This window comes from Osmia lignaria, chromosome 11 (assembly GCF_051020975.1).
Source record: "Osmia lignaria lignaria isolate PbOS001 chromosome 11, iyOsmLign1, whole genome shotgun sequence".
Classification (NCBI taxonomy): Eukaryota; Metazoa; Arthropoda; class Insecta; order Hymenoptera; family Megachilidae; genus Osmia; species Osmia lignaria.
The window spans coordinates 5995359-6013286 of NC_135042.1; the positions used below are offsets into that span (position 1 = coordinate 5995359).

At 37.2% G+C, this 17928-nt stretch overlaps 1 protein-coding gene across 4 annotated transcripts in view; it reads right to left on the reverse strand.

Moving 5' to 3' along the window:
* Oamb (Octopamine receptor in mushroom bodies) overlaps window positions 1–17928 on the reverse strand; it is a 77009-nt gene that overhangs the window by 52268 nt on the left and 6813 nt on the right. For 2 of the 4 annotated variants that reach the window (XM_076690960.1, XM_034323546.2), the window contains exons 2-3: window positions 15163–15361; window positions 9783–9971 (exon numbers count right to left, since the gene is read on the reverse strand). The gene's annotated coding sequence lies outside the window, so the exon portion shown is untranslated. Of the gene's footprint in view, window positions 1–9782; window positions 9972–11248; window positions 11547–15162; window positions 15362–17928 lie in introns of those variants that run through there. The other 2 variants (XM_034323547.2, XM_034323545.2) reach the window with 2 other exon arrangements.

The window sequence follows — 17928 nt, forward strand, 5'->3', positions numbered from 1 at the left end:
CAGAGTCGATACTCGAAGCTCTTTTCGACGTTCTTGAAATTGGAAGTTCCTTTGTCGCGAACAGGAAAATTAGTTTCTTTTAAATTCTTGCCAATTCCCTGATGCCTCTTCAGAAGAGCCCCCATGGTGGATTTCACCTTTCAGACGATTGAAAACCTAATGAACGAGGATGAAATTCAAAAATGATGATTATTCATCATTTTTGGATCCCACCGTTCGATCGTTCAAAGGATTAACCTGGATTATTCAAAATCTATCATCTTTTAATCGAAGCAATTAGATATGGGTCAAGAAGATAATCTCCATTTCAATGGAAACGTTATATCATCCCTTATAATTTGACCAATCAGAATGATGAATACTGAGGAGTTTATAAAACGTTGAAATTATTCATGTAAAGGTATACATTTAATAAGGCTAGTAACGAGTGAAAATATAATCAGCAAAAGATTGGAGCAACGGATACGAGGATTGGACAATTTTTCTTGGATAAAGGGCGCGGAAAAATGTCGACGGCCCTTAATAAGGCCGGGCCGGGAGACGGTGGTCGTTGTGAAATCAAAAGGACCTTAGGTCCAAGTTAAATTGAATCGCGTGACAAATTGCAAATGAATTATTCATGGAACCGTGAAATATCCGGCCGATATCCAGCGTTATAATTCGCCGAGCCGGTGGACTTTTGAGAATTTCATTAAATCGATCATCCCCACGGATGAAGTGGAACTTTGTTCCAGAAACTGGCTGTGTCTCGACGGAACAGTTTGACGTACGACAAATGTTCTGACGTGTCTCAACTTTCTTTGAAATGTCGCGAAATTTTCCCTCCGGTTAATGGAACGAAAAGAGGCGAACAAAAAATTTTCCACCATCAAAGGGTTATTCTCTTTTATTTTCGACCCTCTAATACGTATAGAAGAGAAAATCCACTTCGTTTCCATTTTTTTAAATAAATCGTTTTTGAAAAAATTTCTTTGAATTCAGGCTAATGTTGTGACACGAAGGAGCTAAAGGGTTGAGATTAGCAATGTAATGGAGTAGATTTGTTTCACGATAATCTAGATGGCGAGGCTTGCAAGGAATTTCAGGAATTTCCTGAGTAAGAAATCTCTCGGGATTTCTGCAAAGACCCAGGGTAAACCGTGAGACTAAATCTCTTCTTTGTACTAGTTTGATTTAAGTACGTTGGATAAACGGACGTTAATAATTTGAGGAAAATTAATTAGCACCTTTCACATATTTCTAAACAATCATAACTTTACATTTTTTTTAAAGAAAGAAGAAGACGTACAATTGTTTTCAAGTAGCTTCTCTTTTCTCAAACTTCTTCTTACAGTCATGAAACTTAAAAACGAAAACTTCACACGTCTAAAGTCGGTGCTTTTACTCAATTAAAGTGTAAACTCAAGAAAAGTCAGCGAAGAAATAAAGTTCTCTCTTCGATGTTGAAGAACAAAGGGGAGGAAAAGAAAGTCAGGAAAAATGGAAAAAGGAGGCACCATGAAATATTTAATTTCATGGATTTTTAAATAATTTTTAGCATAATTTAGCATTTTACAAATTCCCTTATGACTTCTCGTTAACAAGAAAATGCAAACCTGAGAAGAATATCAAATTATTTTTCGCCCTGAGGCTAACTCGGCAAACATTGCAGATTGTGTAAACGATAAAAAGGGGACAAACTTTGCCCTTTACATTGTCGTAAAAAGCACGCAAAATTACGTAGAAAGAGAGAGAAACATTTCTGTCGAGAGGATTAAAAGTTGAAAATTCTTCTCCTCTTACTAACGTTTCCCCAACATTCTTCCTTCTGAACCGCAAGTTTATTTAAAACGAGCATTTTCCATTCAATTTTCAATAACCGTAAAAATAAACGATGAGAACATAATATACGATATGCAATAACATATATTTAATTTATTATATAGAATACCGTATCTTCGATTCGCAAAATCCCCCAATTATTTTAATTAAAGCATATTATTAAAATCATAATTGAAATTTGTACGAGGCAAGAAGCAAATACGAAATTCACCAACGGTGCACATAGGTATAATTAAAGGGCCATTAATTAGTACAAAGTAACTGATATTAACAACTTGTATTATGTTACTAATCATTCGATCGAAATTTTACGCAATTATTAAGTAATCAGTGTGTACTGAATTTCTGGTATTTACTTCGTTTTCAACGTAAATGCGAGGTCCCTTAATTAATCCGTACACCGAACGAGATAGTTTTTAATGAGATCGTAATTACAATCAATATGAATCGTGCACCCTCTGTATTCCATATTTTCGATTTATTTACATGTTGTAATTTATCCAGATATTTTCGTGCCTTTGATTAATATGCATACATTTAATTGCTTGTTTGTTCGTCATTACTTTGATGATTGATATCACGTACCCGTGATTTTTGCGTTTCAAATTTTTAATCAAATACTAATTACGAAAGTTTTCCTTTAGAAAAATCTCGCCTCTGCCAAACGGTGGAATATTTTTGGCGAATCAATTCACAGCACAGAGTCTCATCCCCCATAAATGGGTCGTAAACGATTCGTCGGGTTTGGGAAGGCGGGTGCAAGCTTATCTTTTAACACGACTGACCAGGTGAATCAATACTCGGCAGAGCTTAAAAAAAAAAAAAAATGAAAAAAAGGAAACACAGAACTACTGTATCTGAGTCTTCTACTTGGCTGATTCGCATCGGTTACGTACACCCCAAGGGGTGGTTTACGTGCCATTGAGATATCCTAAATGACAGCAACCACCAATTTCCTGCACAGTTTTCCTATTGACCCTCTTCTACCTCACAGTCATTGAAACGAAGTACATATAATAATAACACTAAAATTTGAGATTCTGATATTTTCAGTTTTTCTAAATTTATCATGTATAGTACAACATTCGAATTTCTACTATTTTTGTAATGTAAAAATTTGGAATTTTTCTAAAAAACGTATGGAATGATTTTTCTTCGACCAATTTAAAAATTTCCAATAACACGAAACTTGATAATGGATATACCAATGTTTGATCAACGTTACAAATAATCATCGAGAGAAAAAAATCCGATATCCTGTTCACTGTTGAAATATTCAAACGAGGACAGGAAGGGAACTTTATTCTTTGCACATTTGCAATATCACGTGAACAAACATCTCCTCGGATGAACATTTCTTCCATGGAAATATGTTTCTTCGTAATTACGATCGCTATTTAATTAAGTATAATTAAAAAGCCCCGACTTCATAAACTGCGATACAATTAACAGGGTAATATTTTCAATTGGTGAAAAGAAGCAGGCAATTGGAAATCAATATACCTATCAAATATAAATAATTATTATTCAACTGTTGATTAATAACTCGATATTTACAATGAATAAATCAAATATCCTCCCTCCAACGAAATAACAAAAGGAAGAGATGTATCCTGAAAATTTGCACGTATTTTTGGACAAAAATTGTTCAAAAACTTAGTAGAATCGCTGAGAGGAAGATGTTTAACGCGATTTGTCCCGCGAGTCTCTTTGCACGATGTTTCAAAGCTGCCACGAAAAAGAAAGTGTTACGGACTTTCTCCGAGGGAAACAGACGTCTAATCCGACGCAGGGTAATGCGACGCCGCGATAATTGCGCGGAGCGTCGTTTGCCTGGGGATAAAAAAAGCGGCTCCATCAGAAGATTAAAAGTCGACAGAGAAAAGAGAGACATTGTACGAGCAACGAGACAGCGTCCTACATTGTGGCTGGCCGATCGTTTGCTCTCTCCTTGCATTTTCGAAATCTTGGAAACTGGGTTACTAGGATTTTCCTCTTGCGCGAAACACGCGTCTCTCGTCGTCTAACAATCATCAGACTTTTTATCCGCGTAAAACAATGAAAATAGAGAGGTTTGAGAGTGTTGTCCCTGTTTGAATTCACTCCGCAGCAACCTCAAGATGGATTGTTTGCTGTGGTCAGATGATCGTTCATTTCCTTCGTTCTTTATAAAATCTTTGAAACTAAGTTCCTACTGCTTCGTTCTTTCCATTTTGTCGAAAATTACGAAATTATGCTTGAGAGGATGCAATAGAGAGATTATAACGCTATTAGTGGTTTAGATGTAATAATCATAGTAATACCATTACCCTAATTACTATATACAGTATTAATTACTATATTAGTGACATGCGATCACCAATGACCCCCATGGTAACGTGCGATTCTATTACATAGAAATATTTTAATTAGGTAAAAGTTTGAAAAATAATAAGAGAAGAAGCCTTACTATAAAATTGATTGTCGACGATTGTGTACCGGATAGACTATTGTAAATGATTAGTTAATTAGAGTTTGGAAGCTTAAAAAATTGTTACCCTCATCGCGGCAATATAACGATAGTCTACTCCACTATTCTTTTTCGTTGTCGAATTAATTCTTCTACAGAGCCGCTTTTTCTTCGTTCATTCTAACGATATTGTGCGCCAGAAACGCGGAGAATTTTCTCAAAGGCCCGCTGTTTTACGACGACTTTCCTCTCGAAAGGTTCATTAAAATGATGCAAAAGAATTATTCACGAACGAATAATATGCGGTATCGTTTAAAGTTTGACTTACAGATTTATTTTATTTTAATATTTTTAAAGCACTCTTTATACCCCTTTATCTCCTAGCTCTCGCCTACTATTACCCTTTATTCCTCCAACAGTCTACTCGATTTTTTTGTAATACCAATTTTATGATAGACTTTCCTGGCTCTTCAGTCATTTTTATGTAACCGATCGACACGTGGGCAGCTTACGATTATGAGGGATGAAAGTTCATCCCACGAGTCTCACCTTAAGGTCGAGGATAGTCCTGAATTTATCGTCAAGTCGGCTATCGAACAAATCTGAATCGGTCCTTGATAAAGACTGGATTAACCTACTTTTCTCGCGATCGTCCAGAACTGAATTACCGTTACGATTATCGATTCGAAACGGTTGTCACTCGTCCTTTTTTTTCCACCGGACTCTGATTACTCGAAATGAAAAGAATTGATGATAATTTGCCGTAAATAAAAATCAGATTATCGTGTCTATGGATTGAAGGTTTATTTGAATTTTTCCTTTCTTCAGAAGGTAACGTGGAATTTTCTACGAATGTGTGTGCAACACTGAATTAATGGCTACCTTCTCTATCTGAACCATCGAGGGATTTAATAGTTCAATTTTCAGACTTCACCCGGAGGGTGACTATTACCCCCTCATGTGACATAGTAAATTTGTGTCTCGAGGCAGCGGTTTACTTGAGGCTTACACGAATGGAATTCAAGCACGAACTGTGTTTAAAACCTCCCTGCTTTCATTCTTGCCACTCGAAATCGAGACGTTTAATCAAGACGCGTTGCATCGAACAGCGAAATCTCGAGGGGGAAAGAAAATTTAATTTGTAGTCTCATTGAATTCGAGTATGTTTAAATTTTGTAAATAGAATTCTTTCTCTTTCTTCTTTTTAATTACTCCAAATGAATGAAGCTTGAGAATCGTAACCCTGTAACCTGGTTTTCAGATTTCGAAAAAGCAAGAAAAGAAATGACCTTTCTGACCAGAACGAACATCTCTTGAGATCGCCACGAAGTGCATTGAAGCAAGAATAATACGTAAAGCTTCTTACTTTTATACCTCCAAGCAGGAGCTTGTAACTTTCTGCCAAATGAAATGGATGAAACTCTAGCAACCCAGTTTTCACTAGAACGTAAGCTGGGACAATAATCCACTCGCATTTAGAATTTTCCTTAATGTTTCTCCTTTTTAATTTCTTTTTCTTATTGGATTATATTAAATTTGTGACTCTTGTCACTGGTAACCTTCACAGAATACAACGTACCAATATTATTATTAAAATTAATATTTTATTCTTCAACGATCCTCAGTGGATAAGATCCTGGACAAGGTGTTAATCAGGGAAAAGAAACTTTTCGGATGAAACGAAAGTCAAGCAAGTGATAAAGAGTGCAGTGACAAGAAGGAGAGAGAAACGTACTATCATCTATTGTTTTCACCGACAATGGAATGCGAAACGGGCAGAAGGAAACTTCCGTTGCGCTTTCAGATTCCGATCATTAAATTGGATGGCATTGTATGCCGTAGAAATCGGGAGACAATGAACCTTTACCTCTTCTCCTTTTCTATCTTTCTTCTCTTCCTAAGGGAAACAATGAGACATCCTTCGAGGCACCTGTGTCGTCCGTACAGGTCTCTTTACGATTTTTCGAAAGCTCGTTTCCCTTCTTTCGGAAAAAAGAACTTCGATCAAACGCGGAAGTACTCCGAAACGAAGAATTCTTTGGAAGCTTTTTCGATGCGAACAACGTGAACATCTAAGAAGAAGGTGAAACGAATCGATTTTGGAATTTACTTCATTTTCAATGTCTGTTGAAAGCTGTTGGGTAAACTTCCGTCGCGATTCAATTCGAATTTTCTTTAAGGTAGGAAGAAAAGCGGAGATAGAGAGAGACGGTTCCTTTCAGCGTCCAACGTTAAGGAAGTCAAGAAGATCGAGGGAGAAAAAGGTCGTCTAACAAGATGATGAGAAAAATAAAATAAAGTATAAAGAAATCTTGCCCCTGGCATCCGACGATTTTCCATTTTCCATCGAGTCGATTTAATTGAAAGTTAAAATTACTTCGCGGATCGTTGATGACGTACGGAAAATTCTCGGATGAATTTTCTTATGGAAGTTTTCCGCATTCGAAAGATTATCACTGGATATTTAACAGGATACCGAATAGAGACTTGCTCGAACCGCTTTACGATCGCGTCCTAAATTCCGCTTCATGATTTTCAACAGCCATTTCAGCTTTCGAGACACTGGAAACGCATTCAATGGCTGTCTGTATTCAAGGGATTCTATGGTGTGGCATAAAGCCGCGAAATACTATTCAACGATTCTATTTCATAAAAATTTGTCATATATGTTAATTAAACTTGATGCGATAAACGAATAATATTTTATGCTCTAATTTGTTTGCTTCTATCATTAACATTTCTGATTAGGAAAATAAAAGGATCTGTAAAATTTATCGATCGCATAAAACTTATAATTTTATTGGAACACGATCACTGATCCTCAAACAACATTAGTCATGATTGTTTCGGCGTTTTGCTAGTCGTCTGTTGAACTAACCGACCGAAAGCGAGGCTCAACAAGGTAATTGACTCTGAGAACGAATGACAGAGCCGGGTGAAGCTGGCCAAAGCAAATGGACGGTGATTCTTAACCGGTTCGATAACGATATAGTTTTATAAGCGCGCCTTAAAATTCAAAAAAGTCTTCACAAATTAGACTAAGTAAGAAAAATGAAAATTCTGAAATCGAAATTATAGTTCATCATTGTTTCTCGATGTAAACCACTTTACATTTTCACAGTGGAACTACGATGCCAAAGGTTATGAATGAAATCGATATTTCAAAGTGCCCCAATGAATTCCAGTCAATTAAAGACTAGCAAACACTGAACGGTATTTTCGGTCAACAAAGCTATTCTAATATTAACTCTCTACGTCGAACTCACAGCCCGTTCGACCAATCATTTTAATCCCCTCGTTTAAACCCTTTTGTAAAAGCAATTTCTAACATGATTTAGAAGCCTAAACTATTGATAAGTTTCTTAATAGTTTGTACAAAATATCAATAACTCGCTCGATCGTCAATTTTCCCAATCGAAAAGCACAATTTCCTTTGAATATTCTTATCATTCTTGGGGCAATAATTTTGCAGAAATTTTGTAAAACGAAAAGATGACTACTGGCAACTGTGAATTATTAATAATTCTTGAAAGTGAGGAGCAAGAGATAATTTTGTACATCCGTCACTCAAGCTTGTCTAGCATGCTTCGTGTAACCATTTGCTACACAAGATGACCGGTGAATCATCGGAAAAATCGGTCAAGCGAGTTATTCGATCTCGTAAGACAACGTGTTTATTAACGGTGAAAAGTCGGGAAACGAGATCTGGCAGACGCGGATCCGATGCAACGGCCGTATAATAACGGCCGCGTTCCTGGCTGTCGCTTGAAGCAGGGATATGTACAGTGGCAGGCAAGCCAAGAGGAAGCTGTTCTAACAAGCGCATTTCCCGTCTGGCGACACGCATTCGCCGGCTTTATCGTTGCGCGAAAATAACCGATGCTGTTCAACGTTTTGCGGTGTGTCAGCATACCATCCCGTTCCTCGTACCTTCACGAGTGGGCTGCTGTTGGCTGACCTCACCGTCTTCAGATGGGATCACAGGTGCGCGAAAAGGGAACCGTCAGTGCGAATGATAGATAAGTTCGTTAGAATTTGTCTTTGAATCACGATGCGGAGTTAATTGGATAATTGAGAATTGTAATTTCACGGTTTCGAAATTGTTTACGAGAGTAGCACCTTTCGGAACAGCTGATTTGCAACTGCAAACCTAATTATTTTATTGGAATTTCAACTCACGGTATAATTAAGGCTTGCAAATTCACGATTCTGAAATTATTAATAAAAATAACTATCTTTTGGTAATGAAAAATTAGTGGAAATGACAAGTTATTCTCTTGGAATTCTAACTCTATTTTCGAAATTATTTGTGAATGTAGGTGACTTCTGAGGAGCTACAAATGAGTCTCTCAAAGTGACGACTGAACAAGAATAACACATCAGTCTATTAGAATTAGAATTTAAATAAAGATACAAAAGCAAAGTGCAGTAACCCGAGGTCCAAATTTTTGAAATTTTTTACCATGGTGTTCCAATGTATGGAGAAAAATTGAACAATTAATTTAGTGAAGTTTTCAATAGAAATAAAAGCATCGAGGAAACAAACTCAACACTTTAGTTTCGATTCGATGACAATCCCTCCGGTTTCATAACGCGAATTTTATAACGCCTCTGGTGATTTGCGCGAGATTGCTTTTTTCCAAACACCAATTCGATTTTCGTGTACAATTTTAATATTGTACGATTTCTATAATAAAATAAACAATGTTGTTTAACGTAAACGTAACGAATCGACGCGTTAACGAAACATCGCATTAAAACAATTCGCAGACACGAATGTACAAAGCAAATATTCTCCAATTTCCGCGCGCGATATTGACTTTGTTTCCACGAATTTTCAGGCGCGAACGATAATGATTCTCGACAAAATCATTATGTGAATTGAACAAAAGTACTCGAACACTTTTGCCCCGGCTGTTTGTAACGAGCACGCGAGAGATGCTCGTTTTATTGGCGAATGATAAAATATGGAACTGTCGTTGTATTAGGTGGATCGCAAATTTAATCGTCAATTCGAATCGCGTACAAATTGTGCCGAAACTGTGCCAAAATACCAATGAAATGCACAATTTTTCATGCCACGCATGCGTTCGCAATTGTAATTAATTTCATTATAATTAATTACTAATTACGAGCGTTCTAATTTGTCTCGTGAAACGCGACTCGATGCATCACTGTCTCGTTTGTTTGTCAATTTTTTCCAATTGTAATTAATTTTATTTCATGAACGAGTAATAATAATTTGCTTAAATTTCAATCGCTACTTAATGAGCTAACGTAGAATTTTAAAAATATTGCAATTTATAATTTGAGCTTTTGAGAAGTTGAAGAAAAGAAAGTATCATAAAACAGTTTCGAATTGTCGAAGATAAAAAAGCTGATGGAATTTTGGTGCTACCCGATTCGGTGGTAAAACACTAGAAAGCGATGTTAACTCCCCTTAGAGCTAGTATTGAGGCGAACGCGCTTAAAAACTCATTAGGGAAGGCCGATAAAAAATTTTTGGACTTACCGCAAACTGCAACACCAGTGGAGCCTCGTAATTCTTGTCGACTCCGCAGAAAGTCGAAATTACACCGCTAATTAGCCCCGCTCCGTGGATCCACCGGGAGACACTCAAATACCAACACTCTTCCCTATCAAAGGGTCGTTTAAGTACACGACACCATCCATTTTCACTGTTTCGCTCTAAGCAGTTTATCTAGACGCAACAAAAAAAAAAACCCGAAAATGACTACAATTTTCTGTTTGTAATTTTTGTTAATTAATTTCTAGTAGAAATTATTATTTTTTAGTATTGGCTCAAATGAAATTATATTTAATCAACACGAAATTGATATCCCCTTTGAGGACGATTTTAACAACTTTTTAATTCCTCATTTCTCTGCATTAAAATTAATTTTCATATTTGATTTAATTCCACGTTTCGACGAATTCCCTTGAAAAATCCATTTTTAAATCCAACATTTCAACTCCCTGTTGGTGAAATAAATTTTTCATTCGAATCATCCCAATCTCCAGATACAAATCGAATCAGTCACTCAACTTTTCGTCGTATACTTTCAAGAAAATAGCTTTCGAGTGTCAAAAGAAAATCGCGACTTCCCTAGAGTCCTCTTTCAAGAACAACGAACGTTTTCTCACGACCGGCCGTCTCTCTGCGATCCTCCCTTTGATCCGTCCACCATTTTCATGCATGTTTCATTCATTTTTTTTTTTGTTTCTTTGCCATCGATCTTTTCAACGCTTCCCGCCCACGATTGCTTTATTGTCGTTGACGTGCATTATTACGCTTAATGGGACCACGTTTGCGGCGTCCATTAATAGTATGCTCGAAAACGTTCGCCTTATCTTGAGAGAGCTATCCTCTAACGAACTCACAAGGTATTCCATTCTGCCTGGGTCAATCGTGACCCTACGAAGATGAAAATTAGACGCTCAGAAATTTCTGAATGAAAGGCTTTCAAATTTGGAAACAAATTTAAAATGAAATTTGAACTCTAAATCAAGGGTTGATCTCTTCAACTATTTTTCAAGAAATATTATAAAATGTTAATGAATATATAATTTTGTTTAAAAATCCAGAAATCACCGTGAAATTTCAAAGACGAATAGTTCAAGAGCGATAAAAGAGTAAGAGAGACGTGAACTTGATTTATCCACGACATCATTATTTTCTTCAATAATGGTTGAATCCATCGAATATTCGACGAATTTCATTTCCAGCACGGAAATCGCAATGACGCGTCTCTGTCACGGGTACATCGAAAAAGACCCTCCATTTATCAATAACGTTTGCCTGATTTTCATATCGAATTTCAATAGTCGAATAAACAATATTTTGCAATATAAATGTTAATGATATGAAAATCATTTATAAGAAACCTAATTATTCTCGACACTGACTCGAACCAATACTAAATCAATCAAATATTCAAAACCTTAAAATTTTTAATTACATCACTGTTAATTACATACTTCTCACCTAGCCACACTTCGATACTTCACTTCCGGTTTCAATTAATGAAAAATTATCAAACACGATTCTATATTGAACAGTATTGAACGAATAATTTTAATCGAACAGTAAAAGAGGTATAATAAGATTAATAAGAAATTGTTTATGTTAAATGGTTGAGAAACACGTGGTAGTAAGATCACGGATCAATTCGCGTGGTGATCCTCGAGGTTCGTCGGATCGCGTAGCCGATAAGCGGATGTGGGACGGGCCACAACATATCCGCTCGCAACGACGGCCGGCGTCAGACTGCCTCGTCCGCTACAGCCAAGGGTATTATCGACGGCGGGACACATCGGCTGCTTTGGATAAACATTCGCCACCGTCGACTACCGAGGTAAACAAAACGATCGAACCCTGTTTTCGAAACTATATAAGACCTTCTCTATCGTGCGGAATTCAACACAACGAATATTTCAAAATTTATCAACTCCTTTCTAATTATTACGAATAATTAGCAACGTGTAAAATGTGGAAAATGTACAGTTTTATTATAATTTTTAATTTTCTGAATCAGTTGTAATTTTGAAGTAAATTTTTAATTTTCTTTTATTCGAATGAATTATTAACAATCAAAGAATTGTCAGGATTCTTCGAACAAGAATACCAGGAACCATTTTAATTTGCGGAACATCCCAAAAGTAAACAGATTGAGTAAATATTTGTGAGGACAATGCGAGGGAGGACCAACTATGAGAAATCGAATTGCTTCGTAAACTTTAATATACAAAGAGGAAATCGTTTGGAACGAAAACGAATTAGCGACGCCATTCTTTGACACCGCTCTCTGCCTTTTATTTGCCACTTTTTTGTCCCTCTGCACACACCCCTTACCCTTTCGAATAACCCGATTTCCGTTTATATATCGAATTACCGAAAACCGCGTTAATTAAGGCTCCAATACCGTTGAACAATCACTGAATACAGCACTTTTTATTTAACACATTGAATACCATGGAGGTCATCGTTGACCGATACCGCAAATTACGTATAATTGTTCGTAAAATTATGATCATAATTAGTATAAACGCTTCGCGCTATTATGCTAATAGAGCAAGATAATAAATAGATAGATTGAAATTAAAAATTCAGAAATTAACTGTTTTTGTTTTTAACAATTACAGTGTCAATCATTAAAATAGAATTGAAGGCGTTAAAAATTATCTAATATCCAAGTCTAAGTTACTTTGACAATTTCTCAACTCCTTCCAATTTCGAGTACAAACTGCCAAGTTCCTGTCCAAAGATTCCATCCCGAAATTAGGGTCAAATATTGCACATCAATTAAGGTTATCAACTACACTATAGATAGCGATACATCAACTTGTCGTTACAAACAAAGTAGCTAAGAACGTCGTTAGCTGGTGTACGAAACGAGTGCTCGAGGAAAACGTTTCTTTGTTGACAGCATCTAGATCGTTTTATACAAACGAATCGACGCGATAAATTTTCCGCGATAAAACGTTGCGCTTCTTCCCGTGAGGACACGAAATCGCGAACTTGGAAACGAGACGATCGATCAACAAGCAGATGCGCGACAAAAACAACTTCACTTTCGGGACAAGAACGCCACTCCTTGCTGCTTCCTCGGGAAATTTCCATGGAAAAGGTCGCATTCCGCCTAAATGCGGCCCGTTTCGACAGGCATGTTCCTCTTTTCAGAAATCCTGCACCCTTCTTTTTTTCTCTGGCTCATTACACGACACAGAATTTTACGGACCCTTCCCTGCTCACGTTCTCCATTCGAAAGTTGGTCGATTTTTTCGAACAAAGTTCTTATCTCTTTTCGATAAACTGAATCACGTTCACGGGATACGATTCCTGTATTCTGTATTTTGGTATATCGGTTCGTTTGTTAAAAATTAATTCCTCGCAAAATTATTATTAATAAACCGAAACGATTCCTAAATTCGAACGTAATTTCGCACGCGATGCAAACTATTTATAATACCGTAATGCCAGAGGCAGGCTGCACGTCAGCTGGAAATTACCTTCAATTACCAGAAACGGTTAATTAAAACTCTGAATTAATTAGACCCGTAAGCGTCGTCGCGGGCAGGTTTGAGTCCTCTCGAAAGTTGCCCGCATTTTCGTGCGTTCCAGCGTATCTGCATGCTGAGATTCTTCAGTGTAATTGGTCAAAGTCCCTCTAACTCTATCCTCGAGATCTCCTTCTCTCTTTCACCCCGAGGTAATGCCGGTCGAGAGGCGATAAAATTGTTAACTGGCTCGTTAGACGCATACCGACCTAATGGAACGAGCAATCGTTTCCAGACTGTTTCGTTTAGAAAAACAATTTTGATCCCGTTCAATGACCTCTCCTTGATCATTTAATTCTAGAAACCTGGGTCAATCGTGATCCATACTAATTAAAATTATTTCACTAAAATTTTCGATCCTTTTATTTTAGGATCCCTATTCTCTGAACGCCTCCATCTATTTACGTTCGCGAAATAAAAATTGAAAAGCTAAAATTTCAAGAATAGAGAAGTTTCGGATTAAATTTACATTGCCCGAACCGCCCACTGTCCAAGGGTTGCAACCCGAACGACCAGTCTCCGCTTATTTAAAACCCTCTTTGACCCCGATCCCACCTTGAAATCGAACACGGTGCGGTCAGACGCGACCCGAAGCGTTTTATCGATTCGAGAAACACAATTCAGGCCCGGGCTCGGTGTTTCGGATCTAAATTGTCACCGCGGCAAGAATGCACCGCGAAATGCAACACCGTTCGGTGAAACATTGCCAAAGAAAATACCGGGAACTAAAGGGGTCGTTCACCTGGTACGGGCGAATTTGGATTCTGGCAAACGAGACGGGCATTCTTTTGCAACCAGGAAATAGGATTCCTGTTCCACTATAATACCATTGTTCTGAATGCAATGAATTTATAAACTGAGATCGTGAAGAGGTGAAAAAAAATTCTTGAGAATCTCAGGTTTGTAGATTTAATAAAGATAATACTTTTGAAAGTATTAAAATAATAATGACTCTTGAAAATGAAGAGCATGCAACAGTATCAAAACGTTGAATCTTAATTAAAATTACAATCCTTCGGGAAGTTGAAAATTCGGAGACTTAATTAAAAATTCTTGAGATATCAATGATCCTTGAAAAAGGGAAACACTCGACGGTATGAAAAGTTTCATTACTCTTTCACGTCGAGGAGATTACTCAAAGCAAATTGAAATTAACCGAGTCGTTAAATTATGTATTTCCGTGACAGAAAAAAAAAGGACGTCTTAAGCATTTAATAAAATGCTGAAAGCTTGCGGCGCACTAATTTCCACGATATTACAGTGGATTCACGAGTTTTCGCGAACGAACGCGTCGTGGAATATTAAAAGCATCGTCGCCCGGTGTCCTGGAAGATAGGCGAGCGTGCTCGAATAACTTTGCCAATTAAAATCACGGTCGTTAAACGCTTTCCAGCGTCGCGCGACCACGCATGACACTACCACGCAGCTACCGTAACCTTCTTTCTGTCCTAGTTCGAGCTTTTTCGGAGCCGGCTGCTTCATTCCTCTCCGAGGAACACGCTCAACGCTGATAACAGCATGTCCCGCGAGCAACATTGCCCTCAAACTTCGTTTCAACGCGAAAATAACCCCCTCGTGATCTGACGTCGTCGACGAGATATTTTTACCATCGTTGGAATATTTTAACCCGTGCAGAAAGGGTGCAGGGTCATATACGCCGAGTTATAAAAATAAAATGTATTTTTATATTTGCAGATAAATTGAAATTCTGGTTTCTTTCAACCCTTATCAAAATATTCGATCCATCGTGAAAACCCCGAGAGGCTTTTGTTCAAATGAAAGAAAGAAGTATTCATTGATTTTCTTAAAATATGATGAGAAATTAAGTTACTCACAAGATGTTATCCCAGACAACTTTCCATCGACGTCTTAACGAAGCCTTTCGGAAAGCCTCGGTGGTGAACCGTGATGGAATTATCCACTTCATTTCCCGGCTTTCCATGGTGACGAAAGTAATTTAGCTTGTATTAAGTGTCCAGGGACGAAAGGAGCGTCTGTGTTCCAGTAACTCTTTGAGCCACTAAGATGAAAGATCTGAAACACCGTAGTTACTCTCTTATAGAACTATTTATCGTTTATCCGATGTGGAAAATTATTAAAATCTTTATAAAAGAAAAACGTATGAAAATAGAATTGTATGTAAAACAGATGGGAAATATTATCATAGAAATTTTCCCGTTCATTTATGAATAAAATTGCTTAATTAATTATAAAAATGATTATTCTCCGAGGCTCGTAGAATCGTCTGTTAAAACAGCCATAAATCCAGTCATTTTCCAAGATTCCCAGCTTCGGAGTGTCCATAGTTTGAAGAAATTCCTCGTCAGCGTTCTCCAGGGGCGTAAGCCGGGCAATTTGAAACGAGGTAAAACGCGCTGGTAAAATTAAACGAATCTTCGGGCTCGTTTTGCACGCTTGGATACTTTTAAAACTTTGTTCGTCTGGTAGCTTCTTCTTCGCTTACACGGTTATAAAAGTTACAGCTTCGTCGTAACAGCTGGTTCCTGTACGGGACGAGCAAGGATATCCGACGATTTTCGCACGGAACAAGGACGAAACGAGCGCAAGATTCCGGGAATATGTAATTAACGAACGACGCCGTTGGGAGCAGCCAGCAGCACGGTTTTCAGGAATGAACGCGTGCCAGAGATCGAAAATTTTGTAATTTATTGAAAAGTTCGTCTAAAAAATTTAAGCTGTTCGTTATATTTGAAACTAAAGGTCTGAAAGGTCTGTTACATCAAATGTTTACTATTTGAAGGATTTCGTGTTCATAGAAATTCCGAAGAATACAAAACAAAGGGGAAGGAGAAGTAAACACGAATCTGTTGAACGAATAATAAGGCTGCTATCAACAACGTCCAACGATTTACAAGTAACCGAGACTGGTGGAAATTGTTACCACCACAATTATACAGTTATAAATATTGAAGCAGACTTCATTGCGACGTTTCCAAGAGGATATTAAAGACGACGAAAACTTTCCGTATAGTAATTATACGAATCCGTTTGTCTGATCCTGAGAACCAAACAGATGCTACCCGTCGCTGATTTGGTATTAAAACAATTCGCCTGATGTCGAAACGCTTTGTCCGCTGAACTTTCGGTATTTCGTTTCTCCCGATTTTTATTGCTACAATACTTCTATGCAACAACCGCTTTCCAGAACTGTATTAAAGAGGAAGATGAAAAATTGAGTAACGAACTTAGAAAAGATTCTAAGTTTTATAGAAAACAGAGAGAACAAATCGTGCGTCGCCGACCTTTCGGACGGATTATTATTAGTATTTACAGGGGAAAATGTTTCTAAGTTTCTAATAAATTTCTAATACGTATTTTAAATATTTCTAACTTCCTATTTTGTCATTTTAGCAAAACGAGGCGTGAAAATCCCAAGTTCTAAGGTCCAGAACCTAGGACCTTTGAACTTTCATGAAATTTTACGAGATGTCGTACTACTTTTGATCGAGAATGTACATGTGTAATGGAATATTGAGAGAAAGAATTTCGAAGAGGAAAATTCGGTTGGAAAAAAATTCATCGAACGGTGTAACGTTTCTCGTCGACTAATCGGATGATTCCCCTCGATTTTCCAGAAACTCGATCGTGCCACGTGGTTCAGGCGTTAGCTGGATAATACGAAAATTAATTTTCTCTCGTCGGAAACCTTTCATCCCGTACACGGCTAACGAGAATCGCCACACTGGATGGAATAAACGGTAGGGTCAATAACGTCGATAAAACGCGAAACATAATCCCCGTTTCCGTGTGTCGTGTACACCAAGATGAATTTCATTAACTCTTTCACCTATTAAGAGTCGATTATCTATTGAACAATAGATAGATTATTTAATTTTCCAGGATTAATTTTAGGATAAAAATTGATTTCCTAAAATTTTACAAATCTCTTTGTCTAGCACTGATTCAATTGCTTCAATTACTTAGCAATCCGCTAACTAAGTGGAAAGTAAATTAACACAGCGCAACTTGATATAAAACAAAATGTATATTTAGAACACATCGTTCAACTTTTACGAACGTACAACGTTATCGACATCGTGTATTTCTCTCTGGAGTGCAAGTTCATTTAAATATCGTGTTTCACGAAACGCTTTTTTCCCCCCTTTTTATTTAGATTGAACGCCACAACTTTCGCGTGAGACTTCCACCCTCGCTTGTATCCACGGTGCTATCATAAAAGAATTGAATTGTCAGTGAAACATTAAAAAAAGAAACAGGAGAAGAGGAGATGAAAAAGTGAGAAAGTTGTACAAACGATATCACGATATCGTCCAAGTTTATTTTTCAATCTTTCCCGCTCACCCGTGGCTGATTTTCATTATCGATATTCTGTTTCGTAAACGAAAATATTTGCTCGCTTTTCGTTTCGTTTTTGTTACCTGCGCGGAAGAAAACGAATAAAACGCTTTTATTATGTCTGTATACAAAAAAATAAAAAATACTTAACGAAGATTCATTTTTTTTTTATATTTAAAACCGTGAATGTTATGGGGTTCGCCAGTAACTGGTACCATAAATTGAAAGAAACGAAATTTTTATTTTAATCTGGCGTCGACGGGTATAATTGCAAAGAAATTTTC